This window comes from Heterocephalus glaber, unplaced genomic scaffold (genome assembly GCF_053883595.1).
Source record: "Heterocephalus glaber isolate CG9 unplaced genomic scaffold, H.glaber_assembly_v1.0 deba00001868, whole genome shotgun sequence".
Taxonomy (NCBI): domain Eukaryota; kingdom Metazoa; phylum Chordata; class Mammalia; order Rodentia; family Bathyergidae; genus Heterocephalus; species Heterocephalus glaber.
Window position 1 is genome coordinate 560,284 of NW_028258506.1, and position 10,105 is coordinate 570,388.

The window sequence follows — 10,105 nt, forward strand, 5'->3', positions numbered from 1 at the left end:
TTGGGAACATTTTCAGGTTCATGAGTCACTTGTATTTATTCTTCTAAATCAATGGCTCACATATTTGATGATTTTTCTTAAGTGTTTTATTGTTCTGATTGACTTGAAATAATTTGTATGGCTATGTACTATATATGTTTTAACTTAATTTTCAAATATTATTTATTTTATATATTTGAGGATTTTGATATGATGTTATGGCATACGTATAGCTAGTAAAATGGTTATTATAGTGAGACAGATTTCCTTAACATACAATTTATTATATGATTCTCCCTAGCTTTTCATTTGTTTTTTGTTAAAAATGTTTTTGACATGTACATTTAAAAGACAGTTTTAAAAAAAATTATGTTAATTGTACAAATTTAAAAGGTATGCTATAATATAATGTGATATGTATATAAAGCATATAATGATCAAATCAGGGAAATTAACATTTCCTTAAATAATTTTAATTATAATTTATAATTGTACATAGCTATGGAGTACAGTGTAACATTTCAATATTGCCATATAATAATCACTGATCAAATGATGAAGATCCATGTTTCTATTTTCATATCATTGCTTTTTATTTTTAGATTTTGAACTGCTCCTATTTATTGAAAGATAGGCAGTAGGTTATTGTGAACTAGAGTCACTCCATTGTTCTATTGAAAAGTAGAATTAATTCCTTCTGGGCATCTGATATCCAACCTCCCAATATTGTCCCTTCTCCCCACCATTCCTATCCTAGTACCACTACAGTGCATTCCAATTGACTTTCTGTAAATTCACATATGACAGACATGTGGAATATTTATTTCAGCATATGACATACTTTTCATATCGTGATTTTGTGAAAGATACATATTTTTATGGATTTAAGTCTATGTTCTCAATTCTACTTTTTATTTCTTCTATCTCTTTATGCTCAGTGTGTTAATTTATAATTACTTGCAGGAATCTTAACCTATTGTAACTATTTCCTCCAAATTCAATTTACTATGCATATTAATGTTAACAGTTCAACTTTATTTCACTTCCAATAAATGACTGACTAACCATCATTTATTTCAAAAGTTTTCTTTTAGTCAGGGATTTCAGTGTTTACACTATGATAACTTTTTATTTGATTAGATTGTTTATGATCCTTCTGTTTTATTTACACATCCAATTATGTTTTAACTAATTTTATACTGTTTAGATAATCACAGCATTGTTATATTATATTAAAAAATGAACCAAAATTTCCATTTTGAAAATATGTGGTTCAGTTTTTCTCTGTGCAAAAGGTGGCTAAACTATCTTTTCATCTTCTCATTTATTTTACTTTTTCATTTCTTTAGGTATTAGGGTTTTACATAAAAGAAACCATGTTATATTTAACTCCTGTGTCTGACTTATTTCACTTAATGTTATGTTCTCAAGTTCCATCCATTTTTCTGAAAATGACGTGATTTCCTTCTTTTTATGCCTGAGTATCATTTCATTATTTATATACATCTCATTTTCTTTATTTATTCTTGTATTGATGAGCATCAAGGCTGTTTATAGAACTTAGCTGTTGAGAGTTATGCTATTATAAACACGGGTATGCATATATCACTAGTATGGTGTCTCTAACTCTTTTAGGAATATTCTCAGGAGAGGTGTAGGTAGGTCAAGTGTAATTTCTGTTTTTTGTGTTTTGATGAATCCCACACTGTTTTTCATAGTGGTTGTACTCGTTTATACTCTCACCAAAAATGCACAAGTATTCCTTTTCCACTATTCCACTAGTATTGAAAGAGAGAGAGAGAGAGAGAGAGAGAGAGAGAGAGTGTGTGTGTGTGTGTGTGTGTGTGTGTGTGTGTTCTGACTGGGATACAAAGATGTCAGAGTTATTTTGATTTTCATTTATCTAATGACTAAATGTGATTATTTTCATTTACTTAATGGCCATTTGTATTTCTTCTTTTGAGAAGTGTCTATTGATTCTTTGCTCCTTTTTCATTTGGTCATTTGGTTTTATTGGAGGTAACTTTTTTGAAATTTTTACATATGCTAGATATTAGTCCTGTCTCAGAAAAGTAGTGGGTAAAATATTTTTCCATTCTGTAGGTTGTTTATCCACCCCGTTGATTGTTTCCTTTGCTGTGCAGAAGCTTTTTAAATTGATGCCCATTTTATTTATTAATTCTTTTTATTAGTATATATTTACAGTATACAATGAGGGATTTGTACATGTACCTAAGACAACTTAATTCTATTTTTTGCATTTTGTGCCTTTAATTTTTTATCTTTATTTTTATTACATTTGCCATACATAGCAATCACATCATCATGAGGAATTTGTACCTGTGCAGAATGTATCATAAGTCTTTTTTCCCATTCCCACCTCCTCCCTCCAACTCTTCTTCTGCTCATTTGCAAAAGCCCTATTTCCACTTTTCCTTTCAATTCTTCTTTTTCTTTAGATCTCTTTTCCCTCCCTTCCCTCCTCCCTCCCTTCATCTCTTGTTCTAATTCCCATTTGAAAAAGTTCTTCCCCCTTCCAAATAATTATCCTCCATTTTGTTCCTTATTTATTCTTTGGTTTTCTCATGCACACAAGAGAAACAGTGTGATACAAAATGTGTGTCTGATTTGTTTCACTTATCATTACCATCTTGAGGTGCATCAATTTACCTAAAAGTGCCTCAAATGTATCCTTCTTCTTAGCACAGTACTACTCCACTTTATATAAATACCACAGTTTCTTTACCCATTTAATGTTGGTTTTCAGGCTCCTGGAGTTTTGTTCAGGAAGTCCTTGCCTATGCCTATGGCTCCAAGTGTTTCCACTGTTAAGTTCCAGTAGTTGTTTTGTTTTTTTTTTTTTTTTTGTACCAGGGATCGAACTCCGGGAACTTGCACTGGTGAGGCAGGCAGCAGAACCACTAAGCTAAATCCCCAACCCCACACAATGTTCCAGTAGTTTTATCACTTATTTTTTATATCTATGTTTTTGATATATTTTGTTTTATTCTGGGATAACAAAGTTAACATTTTTTAAATGTCCATATTACAAAAAGTGATCCATCAATTTATTGCAAGTCATAGTAAAACACCAACAACATTATTTACTGATCTAAAATATAGTAAAAACTTTATGTGGAATCAGAAGATTCCCAGAATAGCCAAAGCAATCCTGAACAGAAAGAGCAAAGAAGGCATCAGAGTTTTGGATTTCAAGTTATATTTCCCAGATACAGTAATAAAAAGAGAATGCTAATAGCCAAAAAATAGACGTGTTCCAATGCAATCAAAAAGAAGATACAAAAGCAACCTCATGTACCTTCAGTCACCAGATTTTTGAAAAGGGGCCCAAAAACACATGTTGGAGGAAAGATACCTTTTTGACAAATGATCAAGGGAAAACTGGTTAATGATGTGTATAAGATTGAAATCAAATTCATGTCACTCACCCTACTTTACTCTCCCATATTTAAGTAGGTTAATTATGTTGGCTCCATCATATAATGTAGGTCCATGTTCCTATCTAAGGTCAATTGTTTTGGAAATTAAATTTTGACTCTCACTAAAATTTCTTTTTGCTATGTAGACTAACATATTCTTGGGTTACTGAGACCAGGACATAAACATGGTTGGAGGGCATTATTTTGTGTACTATATCATAAGCTCAAGGTTTGACCAAAAAGATGGAAGCTAATGTCTTGTATGTGGAGTTACATGGAGAACATGTGCTTTCATAATGAACAAAATTAACTTACAAAGATAGTATTGAGTAGAATGAGGCTGGCACGAAAGTGCTCATTGTATAATGCTATCTGTATGAAGCTTCAGAGAGGCAGTGAGGTCTTTATGCTATTGTTATACTAAAGGGTGGTTATCATAGGGACAGAAGCAGCACTTCAAATTGAATACAAGGTAAGTTTCTGAGTAGGTGGATAGATTTTGTTTCTTGGACTGAATTCTGAGTTCTGGCTGCTTGCAGTAATTCACTTTTTCAAAATTCACTGCATTTTGAAATTTCATTTGTGTGTGTGTGTGTGTGTGTGTGTGTGCGCGCGCGCGTGTGTGTTATACATCATTTGAAAGTTTGTTCTTTGAGAGACCCATGAGGAATTCTCCTTTATAGACCATCCTTGATTCTTATCCCAGTCTTCATGCCTGGAACATGAATTCAATATCTGCTCATGAAGCAGCTATCCTATACATGTAAGGATGAAACACACACACTGGGGGAGATGGTGAAGAAAAATGAAGTTGCAGAACAAGTCCTTAAAGATGGCATAGCCTTGAATTCCTTAACTCAAAACTTGTCATCTATAAATAAATAAAGTCTGAATTTGTTTTAGTAACTATTTTGGATTACCTTTAGTTAAATGCTCTCCCTAACTGTACACAGTTTTGACAGGAATTTTAGAATTTTTATAATATGCCATGCATATATTTGCACAAGTTCATAAATAGCTACATCCTGCAAGTAATAGGGCTTTATTCTTTTTATGGCTAAATAATATTCCATTGTGTAGGTAGACTATATATTCTGTATCCTTTCATCAATTTATGGACAACTGGGTTGATTTAATAGGTAGGCTATTGTGAACAGTGGTACAAAGGGTGATCTTAGAGGACATTATGTTAAGTAAAATAAACCAGACATAGAAAGACAAATCCTGCATTCTGACTCATATGTGCCAGCAGAGATACTAGTGGTTCCTAGAAGCTGAGAAGTGTTAGGGGAGAAGTTAGAGAGAGGTTGGTGATGAGGTACAAAAACACAGTTGGTGAACTAAGTTCTAGTGTTTTATAACACTGTAGGGTGGCTATAGGTAACAGTAAAATATGGTTGTATTTCAGGATATCAGGAAAAAAGCATTGTAGTTTTTCTAAAAAACCCATTAAATATCTGAGAGGATGGGTATGGCACTTGTTCTGATTTGATTATGACATTTTGTATACACACACCCAAATATTACACTACAACCCATAAATGTATACAATTAAAATGTGTTCATTAAAGTAAAAAGAATAGTTTTGCACCATGTGTACATTGTAATGAAACAATTCAGTTATAGAATATTTCTGTTCTTTGATGGTCATTGCATGTAAATATCTTGATAATTTAAAAGACCTTCAGAGGAGAAATATACAAATAGAAATTGCAAAAGGCAAGGGGATCGAGAAATTTGAGGGAGGGGACAAAAAGCGTGGGGAAGGGGATGAAAAGAGAATTAAGATATCTTATATACATATGCCAATTTCTCATGTAGCATATGATCATTATGTACTGAAAATATATACCAATAACAATTTAAAAATTCCAAAGATCCTGATTTTAAAAAATGGACATTTTCTTTGTTCTTGACAGTGAAGCCTTGATGGACACAAGAACTCTCTGCACATGAAAAACACACAAGACAAAATCATTGTCTATTACTGTATTTTGTCCATTCTGTGAACTGTGGTTTCCCTAATGACTCTATCTCTCTTCACTCCTAACATTCAAGTCATTAGGACTTGAACTCATGCTTCATCTCTCCATCCCCTTTGCAATTCCTACGTCTTTGTTGTATGTTTGCATTTTCAATACTATTCCCTCTAATAACCTATCTGTCTTGGACAGGAAATATTAATATAAAAGCAGAAACCTAAGACTATATTAAAGAGTAAAACAAATAAAGAAACAAACAAACAAAATACAGAAAAAATATCCCTGTACATGTCAATGGCCTCAGGCTTATCAGGGGAAAGTGATGTTTCTTTACCTCTGTTAAATACTGAGCTAGACATGTGGACCCTGGGTCTATGAATTACCTGGAAGGAAAAGAGCTCATTTCTTCCCAGCCTAGGAATAATATACTGGAAGTTTGCAGCAGAGCAGGAATATTTACTTTGGTTGGGAGAAAATCTATTTCCTGCACTAGAATTTCCATACAGTAAAAATGAATTATTTGTGATAAAACGCATACATCTGCTATAATTTGCACTGTCAGGATGAACAGTTAAATAGGTAAAGTAAAAATTTATGTATGAATGAATGATGTATACACTAGTGTAAAATTATGGTCTCAGAAGTTCTTCTGGTATACAATTATACAAATACCCTTAGCTGAAATGTGTGATATCTTCCATAGAAGTAAAACACATGCCTCTTTGCTTTAGTAACAACAAAATTAATTCAGTATGATCTACAGCAATTGAGAACAAATTGTTCTTAAAAATTCTGCATTGTCCCCAGAGACAAATGGCAGTTTCTCATATTTCTAATCCAATGATTGAAAATAACACCAAGAACATGATAAAGGGGAACTTTTCCAATGTCAGAGAGAGCAGACAACTTGACAATGTGAGGTACATAAATATCATAGAGATATTAAAATCAAAGAAATGGAAACTCCAGGGAATAGAAGGAAAAGGGAAAAATTCTTTATACATTCTGATCAAATATTGTAATTTTTTGCTCTGGGGATTGAATCCTGTGATCACCAGCACCTTTCTAGCAAAGAACAATGGGCTGTTTTATAATCTCTTTCTCAAAGAGTCTTTTCAGAGCACTCTTTATGTCTTTATTCCTTAGACTGTAGATGTAGGGTTCAGCATAGGTGTAACCACACTATATATCACTGAAGCTGTTGCACTTGAGTGTGAGTTTTGAGTAACAGCAGAACAAAGGTACACACCTAAAAGTGTACAATAAAATAAGGATACAACAGATAAATGAGACACACAGGTAGAAAATGTTTTATACCTACCCTGAGTTGATGAAATTGCATGAATGGAGGAGACAATCAGAATAAGAGTAAAGGATTCCTGCAAGGGCACCACCACCCAGAATTCCTGCTACACAATTCATCACAATGTCATTAAGAAAAGTGTCAGAACAGGCAAGGTGAACCAACTGATTAGGTTCACAGAAAATATGTGGGATTTCCAAGTTTGTGCAGAAAGACAGCCATAGCACCATAAAGCTCTGTAACAAGGAATTCAGGGCAGTTGCAATATAAGACACCAGCACCAGCAATCCACAGAGCTGGCGGTTCATGATAACTATGTAGGGCAGGGGGTGACAGATAACCATAAACCGGTCATAGGCCATCACAGCAAGGAGGAAGTTGTCTAATCCTACAAAAAATGCAAAAAAGTAAATCTGGATTATGCATCCTTCATAAGTTATGACCTTGGTTGGTGTCTGAATGTTCACCAGCATCTTGGGCACAGTGGTAGAAATGAAACAGATGTCCACAAAAGACAGGTTGGAGAGGAAGAAGTACATGGGTGTGTGTAGTTGGGTGTCAGAGATGGCTGCCAGGATGATGAGCAGGTTTCCACTCACAGCCATCAGGTACATGAACAGGAAAAGTCCAAAGATGAGGGGCTGCAGTTCTGGGTCCTCTGAAAATCCCACAAGAAGAAATTCTGAAATTCGTGTAATGTTTTTTTTGTTCCATGTGCTGTAGGTGTCTACTATGAAAAACAAAAAGAATGCTACTAATTTTATACCTGGTGATTCTTAGAACATCCCTTGTGCCATCTGTTATTAGGGATTTTCATCTCTCTGTCTTTGCCTTAATGCAGTATATTGTGTAATCTGTAGTTTTAATTAAAAATATTTCTTGCTCTTAAGGAATATAAACTGGTTATTAAATGAATACAGAATGCTGATAAAAGTCCTGGCAATCCAATCAGGTGGAAAAATCCAAGTTGATAAGTAAAGTATGAAGACAGAAAAGTTAGAAAGCAATTTGAATGTTTTAGCACAAAAATGATGAATATTTCGGTTGATAGATATATTTGAGCATTACAGTATATCTATCTTATCTATATAATTTTTTGTACTGGAGATCCAACTCAGGATCTTGTGCCTGTGATGCAGGCGGTGGATCCTCTGAGCTAAATCCCTGGCCCTAATCTATATTTCTATTATTCATCATGTATCTATCTAACATCTAAAAACATGATACCTCATAAATATGCACAATTTGTATGTATCATTTAAAAAAGTGTTGACTGTATATCATATATGCTAGTAATTGCTATGAGGATATATAGATATCCAAATAAATGTGAGGATAAAGGTGGTATCTTTGTAGGTGGACAGGTAAGACTTATAAAGAAGATGACATTTGAACTGAGACATCAAATTAGCAGGTTTGGTGACCCATGTTATCTGCAGACGTGTTTGAACAGAGGAATGAGCAGTGCAAAGGTCCCATGGAAGGAGCTTGTTTCACATTAAAAGTTCAAAAGGAAGCCAGAATGTAGTAATCAGAGTGAACAAGAAGGAGATAATGAGGGATTCCTGACAGAGAAAACAGAGGAAGGAGGTGGCCTCCCTGATGCTGCTGAAATGTTAAGATTTTCAAGATGCAGCAGGTTATTTAGTCACATGATCTCTTTTGTTTTTGCTTTAAGTAACTTGAGATAAAATTCTTAGAGAAAGAATGTATACAATCAGAAGAGTCCAGATATATGTCACCCATGTGATCCAATCACCACAATCAATGTTATCTGTGCATCCTTCACCTCCTGGGATGTCCTGCTGTTATCATTTTGTTGTTATTTTTGGTAAGAACATTTAATGTGAGATCTACTCTCAAAGCAAATATTTCATCCAAATATTGTTACACTAGGCATGATGTTGTACAACATATACCTCAGAATTTAATAAGTGTAAGTTATTAAAAACATTTTAAAACCCACATTTTCCCACCCTCCACTTCTCTGACAGCACCATTCTATTCCATTCACATGTGACTTTGACCATTTTGGATATAGGAAGGAAACCATGCTTTACATTTACTTAGATGACATCTAGGAGACCAAAATCAATCCTTCCTTACTCCTTTTCTAGGTAGCCTTTGAGTTTCTGCATTATAAGAGTCAAAATTTTGACAGGCAAGTATTCTACAAAAGAGAACATTATAGGTCAATATCCTTAATGAAAATATAGGCAAATATCTTCAAGAAAATGCTAACAAAATAAATTGAACAACAGGTAAAAATAATTATTCTCAATTGCAATATATGAGTTCAGAAACCATGGTTTATTCTGTAGTAATCTCTATAAAATCTTGCACTTGCCTTGATAATCTACATTCTCTTTTCATATAATGGATCCCTGGAAACATTATAACATACAACCATTTATTTCATTTTTTGCCTTTGTTGTCAAAATCTTATATCAAATTAAACAGAGATCTTACCTTCTTTTGTTAATTCAAATGTTTGAACATAGGACAAAAAGTTACAAAACTGAAAAAGTTTAAAAATTAAGAAGTTATATGAGATGTGCTTTAAAAATATGGAGAATATTTAAATAAAAAAATTTTACATTGCCATTAATCTAACTCAAAACATATTTCCTTACTTCAAAGGCAAAGCTCATTATTTCTGACAGTTTCTGATATATTTCTCTGAGACTTCTTCCACAAGTGTCTTTAGTTGCACTGCTGCCCACTGTGCTGTCCTGAACTGATTCAAAATGTTTACCTTTCATGGTCATTTTGTCTTTTGCAGGATCCAGAAGTCATATGTGAGATCTGGTGGAAAGGGGCATGAGAACCCACTGTAATGTTTTAGGAGACTGCCTTTCTGTTATATGGCACTTGGCAGCTACATTCATCATATATTTTATCACTTTCAATAAAGGCATTTGTGAAAAAGAACTTCTAGAACTGCTTCAAAAAGTGTCATGAAAGATAAACCATATCTAAAGTGAGAGAAGTATGTAGAGAGGAAACAGTTTGATGGATACTAACGGCAATGTGTCTTTTGAAGGAGAACTAGTGGCAATGTGTCTTTTATTGTAATTTTAAAATTTAAACATGCATTGTATATTTTGATCACATCCAATAAAAAGAAAGACTACGTAAGTGAATGAATTCAAATTACTGCAATAAATAAAAACATAAAATAAATTATTAATTAAAAGTTCTAAAGTAACTATAGTTTAATCACATGACCATGAGTCCTAATTGAATATTTAATTAACCAAGAACTGGACATTAAATAATAAAAACATTTTCATTAGAAGTACAAGAAAGAGTAACTAAAGTTATAATTTCATCCTACATAACTGCATTTATGATACTGGTTAAAATGGCAACAATCATGAAATTAAATTGTAATTATTCAG

The 10,105-nt window shown here is 33.3% G+C and overlaps 1 pseudogene; it reads right to left on the reverse strand.

Annotated features, from left to right (window-relative positions):
* Positions 1-6,466: 6,466 nt before the first annotated feature.
* Positions 6,467-9,472, reverse strand: LOC101725194 (olfactory receptor 7A17-like; annotated as a pseudogene).
* Positions 9,473-10,105: the final 633 nt, after the last annotated feature.